The 13,967-nt window shown below is 40.1% G+C and overlaps 1 protein-coding gene across 2 annotated transcripts in view; it reads left to right on the top strand.

Moving 5' to 3' along the window:
• Positions 1-13,967, top strand: part of TMTC2 (transmembrane O-mannosyltransferase targeting cadherins 2) — a 420,661-nt gene that overhangs the window by 164,755 nt on the left and 241,939 nt on the right. The gene's annotated exons all lie outside the window — the stretch shown is intronic.

Raw genomic sequence — 13,967 nt, 5'->3', positions numbered from 1 at the left:
GTTGGGAGACAGACATCCTTTCTCTGCAGTGCACTAGAAACTCAAATTCTTAAACAGTGAATCATGTGCACCTTTTCCTTTTTTTAATGCGTAAGAATAGAAGAGTCAACACAGAAAGTGATTACTCTAAGTTTTGTCCTGAGGCTAATTAAGATCTTTGCTTCAGGGCTCAATATGTATTCTTCTGAATTCCCTTAGTGGTTTCAAATGCAGTGTTGTTGGAAGGTCATAGAGCACGTTAGGATCCCATGCACAAAAAGAGAACTGCAGAGTTTTCTGCTACGGAGTTCATGGGAGGCATTGGGTGGACTAGGGCATCTTGAGAAACTGCCTTCTTCCCATTCTTCCATCCTCTCTCCCTCCCTCATGATAAACCCCTTCTTTAAGGACACAGACTGAACTTGGCCAAGGTTTGCAAACCTTGGCTATGTTTTAGACCAGCTCCCCCTTCCTTTTAGACACGTAAGCAAGGAATTATAGTTCTGCATATCTTCCCTGAGAAAGCCGTAAAGTTTTCTAGTTTTGACTACCCCTCCAACACACACCTCAATCCCCAATTTTACTTAAAATTGAATTGGGAAAAAATTAAAATAAATTTTAAAATTTGAAGAAAATAGAAACCAAAAGATCTATTTTTTTTTAAATGACTATTTTTCACTTAGTAGGCAGAGTAATTACTGCTGTGCTTCTCTGCAAGGAAGCATGACCTTTTAAGTTTAAACTCAAGTATCAAGTGCCTAATGAAGTTCTTCTGGGATTTCAATTAAATGCTGAAAGTTAAAAAAACAAAAAACAAAAACAAACCCCTCTGAGTAGAGTTTGACGCTTGGAAACAACATATGGTTTGAGAATCAAGCTCTTAAATTCAAACTGATTTTAATATTTTTCATCATGGATAATAGGGTGAATAATCTTTTCTTTTAAAACTGTGTCATTAACAATAGCAAGCTTACGTTGTTTACTTGATATACAGATAGAATAAGTTTAAATCATGATTCTTACCCTACAGAGACTGGGACTATTAAAAAAAGAAAGGGCTCATAATCCATCTGTGCTAAGCCCACCTCGGTAAATCAAGATTTCCGTGCAATCTCAGGCTCTCCCCAGAATGTGGCCTTCCTCTGGTCACTGGGGAATTACTTGGTTAGGACTAGAGAGGTAATCTGCCACACAGACCATTTCTATCCCCCAAAGGAAGAAGAGGTGACCCCCTCCTCTCCGTATCCCTCCCGCCTTCTGCCTCTAGAAGCCTCTCATGTTGTGCAGGCCTTTGGAACTCCTTTCTACTGTGTTAGCTAGATAGGCTGCTGCCTGATTCCTGAGTCTTTTGATAAAGCCAATTTTTATCTTCAAATTTACCCAAAATTTTGTAATTTTAAACAAGACCTATTTGAAAACGCAGACTCTGTGTGTTTCAAGACCTTGCCTAGAAACCTGTGAAACATTGTGGTTTCTTATAAAGAAATTCTGTTTTATCATTGTGACTGGACTAATGGGGACCATTACCTGCACGCTTCAAAGTCCAATAAGACACAAACAGGAGTTTGCAAGAAAGAAAGGGTTTATTTTTACTAAGTGGTCCGTCCCCAGAGACACAGGTGAGCTAATGCTTAAAGACCTGGCTCCCCAGAGGCTTCCAGGGAATGGGTTATATAGGGGAATATCATTAATCATGGTGACTAAGGGAGTTAGGGTCATGGTCAGGGTAATGGTCCCTATTGATTGGTTAGCAGTAGGTTAGGGGTAGTTGATCAGTGTCGCTCATACTGATGTCAGCGTGGTGTTGCTTTGTCTGTTTTTCCTGATTTTTAGGGCTTGGAGCTGAAACAACTGAGGCCTAGTTGTTAGCTCTAGTTTGACTAAAAACTCTGTGGTCAATAGACCTCAGGCTTTATCCTTATTTGATGTGGACCAGAACCTCACTGTCTTGAGATCTTAATGATTAATGGAGTGGTTGTGGAAGAGAGAAGCAGTCAGGTGAGTCAGGGTGCTGGATGTGACCAGTCTGAATCAAAAGGAAAAAAAGAAGAAAAGATCATATTAAAGAAATGAAGTTCTACATTGTTACTCCTTCTCATGAATTAGGGAATTATTTTGGTAAGTCACCTTGCTGTTAGGACCTTCTGAAGTTCTCTTCTGAGAAATTTTCAGTTCTGTAAATATTTTTTCAAAGACAGAGTTGCTGACTAAGCTCCTTACTGCAAACATGTCTCATATAATATTTGGGACATACTTATAATAGAAAATTATTCTTTGTCTACCTGAAATTAAAACTTAACTGGATATCCAGTGTTTAATACTAAAACACTGGATACCCAGTTAAGTTTTAACATGGCAACCTTACTTAAATCACTGCTGCTAAAAAAATGAGAAATACCACCTGCAAAGGAACACCAAGTTCTACAAAAGAGGAGAGTGTGAAGTCCTTCATGCTATGAGAAAGGACTTAGTTCGTTGGAGGCTCAGTGTCCTTCCTAAGAATTTTCCAAAATGGAAACTTGCCCCGATTCTCTGGCAGCCACCACTTGGCGTCTGTGTAGCAAAACTCTTCATCTGATAGTTGCCATCTTAGCTAAGATCTTTTTTCCCCTTCATTCTTAGGTTTTAGGCCAATGAGCTCAATGAGGACACTGGGATAACAGATTTAATAAATGTGTAGGGAACCATAGAAATCCTCTATGCTAGTCCCCTTATTTCCAGCTGAGGTGTAGAAAACCAGAGATGTGACTGTCATCTAGAAAGTGATTGACTCACTAGGACTGGAACACCTAGATCTGACTGTCCAGTGAACTTTGTCACATCGTGAGGATGTGAAGATGAATCAACAGATGTGAAATCAGATGACTGCATAGTAGAAAAGTCAGTCATATAGAATCGAAAATTAACTCACACGGGCTGAGTCACTGTGAGTGAGTGGAGTGACCTGTTTTTTTTTCATTTGGAAATGGAGACAATGCTTTGTCCTAGAAATGTTGTGAAGATTCTGTGAAACTGTGGGGTCATTCAGTGTGAACTGGGTGCCCAGTGTTTGGAAGGCACCTGATGTGTATTAGTTGAATGGACAGAAGAAATATTGATAGAAATTTTAATTCCTTATCTTAAGAAAGAGAAGGCCAAAATATAAGCTTTAGTTGTCTTGAAACATATGGTGGTTTGAAAGGATATGAATTAGGAATCTACTAAAGCTCTGAAGCCATGTATATTTTAGCACAAACTTTCATTTAGAATCTTGTGACTGTGGGGCTTGTAAACATTGGCATAGAGTACATATGGAAGTTATAGAAAATTCCATATTTTGTCTTTAGAATATATAGATTTTTGTGCCTGAGGTGATTTGGAAGAGACTGAAGGAAGTGGTTTAAAAGACTTTTAATAGGTTCTCTTAGACCTTAAAAGAATAATCATCTTAAATATCTTACTAATTAACTCTGCATCATAGTTATCATGATTTACCAGATGGAAAAAACTTTCCTACCCCATTAAAACACAACACATATATAAACAGAAAACTCTAGCACACATATGTTTGACTCTATTATGCAAATTAGAGAACCAGTCAAACCCGCTTAAATTTAAAAGTGGAAGTCCTCTTAAAGCTGGAGTTTATTAGGACCAGAGAAGCAGGACTCCCCACTTTTGCCGTTTTGTTAGGAATATTTTTCTCATTGCAATCATGCTCAGTCTCATTCTTCACAGTGTTGGTGGTTTCCGTTCTGTACCTCTTATTGGATCCTTGCCGCCAAATGCAAATGTGGACCAGGGCCAGGCAGAAGGGACTGTGGTGAATTAGGTTCTGCTCTGACTAGTAGTACTCCACTCTACCCCATTACTCTAGTAAGAGTATACAGGTTTTGGTTTGATAGACTGTGAGATTTTTCTGAGAAGATAGGTAACTGGATTTTTCTGTGACATCGCCTGTTCTTTAATATTGGTCATAAGCCCTGGCCAGTTGGCTCAGTGATAGAGCATTGGCCTGGCGGGTGGAAGTCCCAGGTTTGATTCCTGACCAGGGCACACAGGAAAACCGCCCACCTGCTTCTCCCCTCCCCCTCTCACACCTCTCTCTCTCTCTCTCTCTCTTTCCCCCCCCTCTCTTTCCCCCTCCTGCAGCCATGGCTCAATTGGAATGAGTAGGCCCCAGGTGCTGAGGATGGCTCCATGGTCTCCACCTCAGGTGGTAAAAAGAGCTTAGTTGCTAAGCCACAGAGCAACACCCCTGATGGGCAGAGCATCGCCCCACAGGGGGCTTGTCAGGTAGATCCTGGTCAGGTGCATGAGGTAGTCTGTCTCTGCCTCCCCTCCTCTCATTGAGTAAAAAAAAAAAATACCGGTTATAATTGGGCCAGACAAAATTCTTGGGATGGCTGAATACAGCCAGAGTTCTTGGCTAGTGCGCATATACATACATATATATGTATACATATGTTTAAATATATATATATTTACTTCTAAGACTCATGCAAATGAAGCACATGTGCATATGATGTATAAGGTTTTTGTGGTTCTGCAAAGCCAATATTAAAGTTATATTTTTTCTTAGATGAGGTGTGAAAAATATCAGTAGTAAGTTCCTGGCATACTGTAATATTTTATTTAGTATTTAATAAACACTTTTATTGTTTATATCTGTCAGGTACTGCTCTGATTATACTAAAACTTAACATTTAACTTTAATGCTTATTGACAGAGTCATGTGATTTATGAAATAATAAGTCAAATATGACATGAAATAATATAGTTGTCAATAGGAAGATTTATAAAAATGACCCTATAAAATCTTCAGAAATGCCTATGAACAAAATTAGTGTTCATAACCTTATAAACAAAAATTTAAAATATCCCTAGTTCTTAGCCTTAGGATGTTTCCTATATTATCCTTGGATTGTAGCACACCATCTGGCACATAGTACTATAGGTACTAGTACGTTATTAAATTTACACTTAAGATTTACCTTTTAAAAAGTATGTGCTTGAAATGTTCAAGTGAAATTCTGTACTCACCCCTTTCTACGATGAGGATTTCATTCCTGGTTAGTGAGGTCTGGCAGGTGGGATTGGAATAAATGCATGTCAATAAAAATGTTGAAAAATAAGTTTGTTTTTTTACCAAGTTTCACCAAATGATTGTTTTTGCCTTCTTTTGATGACTTTCACTTATTTAGTTTTATGTGGTCAAAAAGTAAGGGTGAGGGTAGAGGCAAACCCTTGAAATATACTTAAGCTAGCCTTGCAAATAAACGTTAGACTTTTATCTGCCCACAAAACTTTTTACAACTCTCCCGTGACCCCAGGAGGTACGTGGGTAATAAAATCAGTAAAAGCAACATTTTTCTTTCTTACCCAGCATCAGTCACTGCTTGCCTAGTGACCATTTGCTGTGCTTATTTAACATCTGTTAACTGTTTTAATGTGGAAACATCTTTTTTCCCCTTTATTAGCCCTCATAATCACTTGTTCAGTTACAGGTAGAAAATTAAAATAAATCTAAAAATCAAAAGAAATCTGACAGTCAGTGTAGCAATTGTAGTAATAGCCTAAGATAATTTGGAAAAATGAAGCCTTTTTTAGTTTGATCTTTTAATAGTTTCTCTAAATATGGCTTTTTACTTATTTCTTTTTTCTTTTGTTTTTATTGAATTTATTGGGATGACATTGGTTAATAAAATTATATAGGTTTCAGGTGTGCAATCTAGAATGCATCATCGGTATATTGTATTGTGTGTTCACCACCGCAAGTCAAGTCTCCTTCCATCACTATTTATTTACCTTCCCTTTACCTTTTTCTACCTCTTCCCACCCCATTTTTCCTGTGGTAATCACCATACTGTTGTCTGTGTCTATGAGTTCTTTCTTTCTTTCTTTTTTTTTTTTTGCCTTAATCCCGTCACCATTTTCACCCAGCCCCCCAACTCCTCCCATCTGACAGCTGTCAGTCTGTTCTCTATCTCTGAGTCTGTTTCTGTTTTGTTTGTTATTTTATTTTGTTCATTATAAACAGGCTTTTAAAATTTTTAATACTAAGCATGATGTTAATGATGGAGGTTGCCTATGGTGAATGAAGTTTACCTTTATCTTGGATTTCTCACATCAGGATGTTGTGATCAGACCCAAACTAACCAACAGCCCCATATTTCCAAGCAGTTTTTGAGGTTTATTTTGAGAATGGTTTCTGAGGGTGGGAGTTAATGTTCCGTTGAAGGGTTTTGGTTTGTCACTATTTGAACACTGAAGAGATGAAATACGGTTGTTCTGTACAGCTGACCATTGTGTGTGAATCCCCATGTATGAAAGAACCTGAAAATCCAGTCGCATAACCTGCAGGTATTTGTGTATTGATCCCACATGTGCCTTTTTATTTGATCACCTGCAGAGGATGGCATTGGTGGGATCTGTTATCATTTATGGTTTTGTCCCTTTTTGAGAGTAGCTTATGGTTTTACTCAAGATGGGACCCTCATGTCTATTGCGCTGAATGAAATATGATATATTTACTGTTTCTGATTTTCTTCAGTCAACATCTGTGCTAACCCTTCAAATAGTGTTGTCACTTTCTTCTGATTTTCTTTCTCTTCGTGTGCCTTACACCTGACTTGGTGAGAATCCAGATAAAGCAAGATGCTCCGATGCTGATCACAGTCCTTCCTAGCAGTGTGGAAACTGGGGCTGGCTATTCGTCATGCCCTTACAAATGAACTTGGATTTCCTCCCAGTAAATTTGTTGTAACATTTAATATTCATGACCTGTAGTTCTTTAAAACTTTGAGCAGCTGCCAACAGTGCTAACCAGATAATACCACAAATAAAGTCAAGGTTCAGAAATACTTTACAATGGAAAAAAGTCAAAGATTAATAAGCTATTTTATTCCAACCGGTTGGCTTCTTTGCTCAGCTTATGTAAGATGATTCTGTATTCAAGTCGAGTAATTTTCTTTTGGGTAGCCTGGCAAGCTTCTGTGATGCTTGCGCTAGAGTGTTAGTACTTGGAACAGCAGTCTGTTCTCAGATTATCATTTCCGAAATTTCATCTTTGTGCAAGGCACTGTATTAGGCAAATTGGGCATTCAAAGATGACAAAATTCTGCTCTTTAAAGACATTTTGGAGTAGTAGGAAGTTGAGTAGTATGTCAATACAGAACTGAAATTCCACCTGGGAAGCAGTGAAGGCTGGAAGCATGGGATCGGGAGCGCTAGGGCCGCTTAGAGGAAGAGGAGGTTACTTTCAGCCCAGGGGATTAGGAAGCAATTCTGGAGCAGAGACGTCTGTGCAGGGCTCTGAAGGACAGTTGGAATAAAAGCATTTATACTTGGAGAGAGGAGAGAAAGAGGAGAGAAAGTGGAAGGTAGCACATGCTCATTGCACAGAGGGAAACTCATAGGCTGTTACTGAGGACCACTGAGCAGTTCTTTTGGCAGACACAGGGAGTGCATTAATTTATAGAGGTTCACTGAGATAGCTAGTGGGGCTAACAGTGTATGGGCCTTCTAAGATATGTTATGGCCCCAATAATGTTGGGATTCAACGCCTGGGCTTTAAGGCTTTTCCATGGGAAAAGCCTGGGGATGTTCAGGCCAGCTGTATCTTGCCACTGGGGTGGGGGGCTTTCTTCTCCTGCCTTCCCCTAACCCTGAGAGAGGGTCCCTTTGGTGATTAGATTAAGAGCGGACTCAGGAGTGGAGGTTGTTTCTCATTCAGTGAGGATCTCTCCTATCCATGCTTTATTTTGTTCTTTAGCATTAAAAAAATATTTTTGGAAGACTAGTATGATTTTCTGTAATATCTGGCAGATTATTGTACACTCCTAATGAGAAAAACAGGGAGTCCTTAAGGGCGTCCTCCTGTCTCCTCTCCCAGCATTGCCTCGGGCTCCAGTGTTCCCTGCACGGCCACACGTACCAAATCCCTTTCTGTTTTGCACTTGTTCTTACAGGAAGACAACAATTTTTAGAAAGGGTCTCTTTTTATAGTACTGAATAAAATACTCTTTCAGAACTGAATTCCAGCCAGTTAATTTAGTATACACCATCAGTGACAAGGACACAAATTGGACTTTGCGATGAATAAATAATGAGTCTCATTGAAATCATCTATGCTGTTCTCATAACAGCCTGGGATGTGTATTATATCACTAGGGCTCAGTTTTCAATAACCTGCCATAGAGGAGTCAGATTGACTGATGGGGATCTCATGATTATCAGGTACTTATATTTAACTGGTACTGTCAGTTTCACAGAAAACGATGTGGTTTGCACAAATTTGAAATCCATTGTCATTGCCTGGAAGTCAGATTCCTGTCTTAAATTCCTGGAACAATGAAAATGCTAATGTAGTGTTGACTTCTCAAATGAAATTCAAGCTATAGAAAGCCAGATTCTATTAGTGCATTAAGGATTCCTTAAAAGGCAAGGATGGGGTGGGCGGTCCAATGGATAAAACTGAGTATTAAATTCATTGGTAGTTAAAATACATATGAAATGTGATACAGAGATAAGGTTGCGTGGTGTGGTATTTTATTTTTCTTTTAACCATCAGGTTTCATACATATTGATCATAGAATTCTATTCTTTAAAAAGATAAATAAGAAATCAAAAGAACAATCTTAATGCTAACATCTGAGATTTGGAGCTAGGAAGGTCAATGCGCCCTTGCTCTCTGGGTTTGCCTTTACCAACTCCGTGGCACCCAGATGGCTCTTGTATGCTCTGTTAGTCTGATTATAACTCCCGCATCCAGTGGAGTAGCATGAATTCAGAATTTAATATATATTTCTTCAGTAATTATGGCCTTGATTAATGAAGGCAGTGTTTCCATTGAAAGGACACTTTCTTTCTCTACCTGTTTATCCATTTCATTTCAGGAAGTCAAGTAAAATGCAGATTGTAATATTTTTCTCTGCTATAAGGGCATTTGTAATGCCAGCGTTTTGGTAAATGGTTGTCATTTTGCTTATAATTAATGCAGGATTCAAAGAAAACGGCAGGGACTACATGAGAAAAATGAAAGACATTTAAACACATATAAATGATTTTCTTTGTAGGAAGTGAAGAAAGGGAAAATGTATCTAGAATTTCCATTAAAATATTGCTATGCATAGCTACGTACCAAGTATATTTAATAGAGTCCTTTGTGACATGTAATATCAGTTGTGTTTAAAAATAATGAAATTTTGTGTACTTAAAAACTAAAAAAAAAGAGCCCTGCCTGGTTGGCTCAGAGGTAGAGTGTTGGCACCATGTGTGGAAGTCCCTGGTTCAATTCCCAGTCAGGGCACACAGGAGAAGCGCTCATCTGCTTCTCCACCCTTCCCCCTCTCCTTCCTTTCTATCTCTCTCTTCCCCTTCCACAACCAAGGCTCCATGGGATCATTGGCCCAGGTGCTGAGGATGGCTCCATAGCCTCTTCCTCAGGCGCTAGAGTATGGCTCCGGCCGCAATGGAGCGATGCCCCAGATAGGCAGAGCATTGCTTCCTGGTGGGCTTGCCGGGTGGATCCTAGTCAGGCACATGTGGGAGTCTGTCTGACTGCCTCCCTCCCCGCTTCTAACATGGGGGAAAAAATCCACTAAAAAAAGGGAGGAAAACCTTAATATTTTAATTTTTTGAATTTAGAGTTGTTATATTTGTTAGCATTATCTTAGTTTTTAGTGTATAGACAGTCACCTCTCCCTTTAAAAGGCATGTGTGTGTGTGTGCCTGTGTTACATGTTTACATGTTCCATCAGAACAGACTGCAGGGACATAACTTATATTCATGCTTATATAACATATTCAAATTATACCAAGGTTATACATAAATGATTTGAGTGTATTTGCATAACTTTTATGAAATGGAAATCTCCAAGTTATCCAAATTACATAGGATTTTTACTTATCCTAATTTGAAGATTCTGGCAAAATTTTGTCAGTTTAGGTATTTCATTCACAGTAGTTTTTTTTCTTTTTAAGATCTCATGAAGCCCCTAGACCATTTGCTCAGTGGATAGAGCATCGTTCCGGCGTGTGGGCATCCTTGATACGGTCAGGGCGCACATGAGAAGTGACCATCTGTTTCTCTTCTCCTCCCCCTCCCATTTCTCTCTTTCTTCCTCTCTCGAAACCAGTGGCTTGGTTGGTTCAAGCATTGGTCCAGGCGCTGAGGATAGGTCAGTTGGTCTGAGCATCAGCCCCAGGTGGGGGTTGCAGGGGGAATCATGGTCAGGGCGCATGCGGGAGTCAGTCTCACTATCTCCTCTCCTTCTCACTTTGTAAAAAAAAAGAAGATCTCATGACAGAGTGATATATAATGTTAACTATATCTGATACTAAAAAGCAACTGCTGTTTATTTTAAATAACCATTTGGTACTTGACTGATTTTTTCATGCACGGTTGCAAGTAAGGCTCTTGTGGAAAGACCATAGGACTACAGCTTGCAGGTTTAGATTTAAGTCGAGGGGCCACCATTTTCTAGGTGTGTGACCTTGGACAAATCACTAACCATGTTCGAGCATCAATTTTATGGTCTGTGAAATGAGAATATAAAGTTTGCCTTGTAGGGTGGTTGTTAGGTATGAATATAGTATATGTACACCTTTTAGCCAAATTCCTTTTCTGTGGTGGATATCACCATGGTCATCATTATTGTACTGCATCTCCACAGTATTTCAGGAGCGGTGAACTTTTTTCTTTGTCATTTTGCAGAGCACTCCATGTGGCTGTGGGTTTTCTAATGGGATGCTGGGTGAAATGTCAATCAATAGAAAATGGAGTCTTTATTCTACCGTAGTTCACCAATGCTGATAATTTAAAGAATGTTGAAGAAAAGTTCTTTTCAAGAATAATTCTTCCACACAACAAGATTTGATAATTTATCTTTTGTTGGATTAATTGATTGAAAACAAGTAAGTGTGTGTGTGTGTATGTGTGTGTATACACACACATACACACACACACACACACACACACACACACACGTTCCTTAATTTTTCTACATTTGCCAGTGTCTGGCCATCCTCTCAGAGTTTTATAGCCTGATTTTTCCCCCTCTGGGCTCAGGATGGTGCTGTTGCTTATATATCTGAAAATGGTGGGGAAGCTGGCTTTCCTGTTTTCTCCCCGCCACACCCTGTTTTCTCTATATTTCCTTTTAGCCAGCTTTACAGCAAGGAAGATTAATTCAGTGGCTGCAATTGCATGCTGCATTTAAGTCTCATTTTTTGGAGAAAGAAGCAGCACTGCTATCACCTGAAGCTGAATGTTAATCTCTTTGCTGCTCATATTCTTCCTCTCCCTGGCCAGCAATATCTTTGCAGCTGATTCCAGTATCTCTGTTGTAACAAACCCTTTCAGGGAAATGGTGAGGCTGATTTTTATTGTTGTTGTGGTTCAGTGGCTTAGTTTATTTCCCCTCCTCCCAGGGAGAGAATAGAAGCCCCAAAGCATCTTGTGTTTAAAGCAATACTATTTTCTGGCTACTAAAAATTTTATAAAATGTTTTGGGTACCTGAATCACATTTGAGCCAAATGATTTTTACAGAAATGTAAACCTTAAACACTGGCTTGTTGAGACAACCATAGGTCAAATTGCTTTTGATTTGGGGGGACCGTGACTGTTAAAGAGTTTAGGATTCGTCATGACTTTCTTTTTCTTTTTATTTATTTTTTTACAGAGACAAAGAATCAGAGAGAGGGATAGATAGGGACAGATAGGAACAGAGAGAGATGAGAAGCATCAATCATCAGTTTTTCATTGTGACACCTTAGTGCTCATTGATTGCTTTCTCATGTGTGCCTTGACCGCGGGCCTTCAGCACACTGAGTAACCCCTTGCTCAAGCCAGCGATCAAACCAGATGAAACCACGCTCAAGCTGGTGACCTCAGGGTCTCGAACCTGGGTCCTCCGCATCCCAGTCCGACGCTCTATTCACTACGCCACCACCTGGTCAGGCTCGTCATGACTTTCCTTGGAATATTCCACTTGTGGTTGGCTGTTAGCCTGTCATAGAGAAAGTTGTTCAAACCAGAGATTGGAGCACAAAGCTGGAAGCTACTGAAGAAGGATCTTTTGGTCTGCTTACTCATAGTCTGTTTTTGAAGCGTTAAGAGACTTGGTAGCAAAGCAGCAGGGGGGCTTGCCCTTTGATTTTCATGGCCAGCCAGGTTTGGGACCTGTGGATGAACATCGAGAATCTGATCCCCTCATTTGATATTATCAAATATCAAGTTTTCTTGAAAGCAAACTTTTTTTTTTATTTTTATTTTTAGCTGCAGAAGGATGATCAGAAACCGCACATGCTACCTCCTATCTTTTCACAGAACTGGAGGCCCATGGAAATTAGGCCCTGGATTAGTTGGGAGCAGTCTCCTCCAGGTCTAAGGCTTTTAGCTCTGTACACAGTGCTTTCCTTCTTCAATTGATAAAAAATTTTGTTACTGTGGAAGTAATTTTTATCTGCTAGTGAAGACTGGAGAGAGTAATGGACCTCTCTGTGTTCCCCTCCCTCAAGCTCATCATAAATTAAGATTCTGACCTTCTTGTGTCTAGGTCCTGTATGGCTGTGTTCATAATTCCAGGGTACTTTCTGAAATAAAATCCTTAGTTCTGTTTTGTTATTGTTTCTCTTCTTCCTGGCCTCTCCTCATCTCCCCTGCCTGCCCACAGCTAGCTCAGTTTAAGTATTTGACTTTTGTCATTCTAGCATTTTAAACTTAATTTAAACTCCCATTCAGGTTGAATATTTACTTTTGTAGCTGCTAGAAGCTTCACACAAAGAGACTGAAATCACTGTATTTTCCTTCTTCGTTTATTTCCCTTTACTGACAGTGTTTCACTGTCTGAACTACAGTAGGTTACCTTGTGTAGGCGGGTCTTCTCTTTAAGGCTGCTGAGCCTGGGATTGGCCTCGAAGTGGAGAATTACACACAGTGGAGCAGCTCTACTTCTCCACCCTCTTCTAACTTGGCAAGACAACAAACTCAGGAGCAAGGAAAAGTTGGGCATTAACGATAGACACATCAGCTGGGTGTATAGTCTCTTTAACTCCAGGAACGTGAGGGTGTTACTGGACTACAACTGGTTCGGGATTCAGGTCGTCTGCCCCTGCAATAGACGCTGAGCAGAGACTGCGTCTGAGAGGAAAACAGGCATCTTTAATCAAGATTGCCAGCAACCTGAGAAGACAGGGCATACTCTAGTCCGAAGCCTGCTTTACAATCTCAGCAGTGAAGCCTGATTATGAACTTTTTCATGGGAGGTTAGTACAATGTGGGGCATGCAGTTAACACCATCGGAGTCATGAGGCAGGACAGCCGGGATGTCAGGGTTTCTCCACTCTAATCATGGTCTTTACTGCTTCTTGGACTCAGTTCTTCTTTATCTACATTCTTGTCAATAGGAGTTCTGACTTTGGAGCTTCAGGGCTTAGATACCATCTTGCTTGTGGAGCTCCTGGGCCTAGGGCACAAAGGTGGATTGCTTTCAGTTTCCTGAAGTCACCTAGGCCTATTCCAGTGGTTCTCAAAGTGTGTGCCAGGGCGCACTGGTGTGCCCGAGAAGATTTCCAGGTGTGCCCTCTTGTATTCCAGAGAAATATGTGCCTGTTGGGGACCAAAAAACCAACAGGGTTTTGGAGTTTAGATTTTTGGGGGACAGAGGTGTGGGGAATTGGCTTTAAGCTGACAGTGTGCCCAACCCCCGGACCTCACTTGCCTGATTTGGTTGCAAAGGGCTGTTAAGCTGTGGTGCTGGATTGTTTACATTACCCCCCCCATGTTCCCCGGAAAGACTGGCGGCAAGTTTCTTCTATCCTTTGTTTGGTGTAAAGTTAAGATGATAGGTATGGTGGGGGTTTTCTGCACTCAACACAATTAAGAGTAAAAAGAGAGGAATTCTTTAATGTATTGACGAGGAAATGAGAGTTTGCCTTTCAAATATATGCCCAAACATTGAAGAAATCGCTAGAATACATCAGGCTCATGTTTCTCATAAACACA

The sequence above is a fragment of the Saccopteryx bilineata genome, chromosome 2 (assembly GCF_036850765.1).
Source record: "Saccopteryx bilineata isolate mSacBil1 chromosome 2, mSacBil1_pri_phased_curated, whole genome shotgun sequence".
Lineage (NCBI taxonomy): Eukaryota > Metazoa > Chordata > Mammalia > Chiroptera > Emballonuridae > Saccopteryx > Saccopteryx bilineata.
The sequence above is the reverse complement of the archived record's forward strand: the minus strand, read 5'-3'. Positions and strand labels throughout refer to the sequence as shown.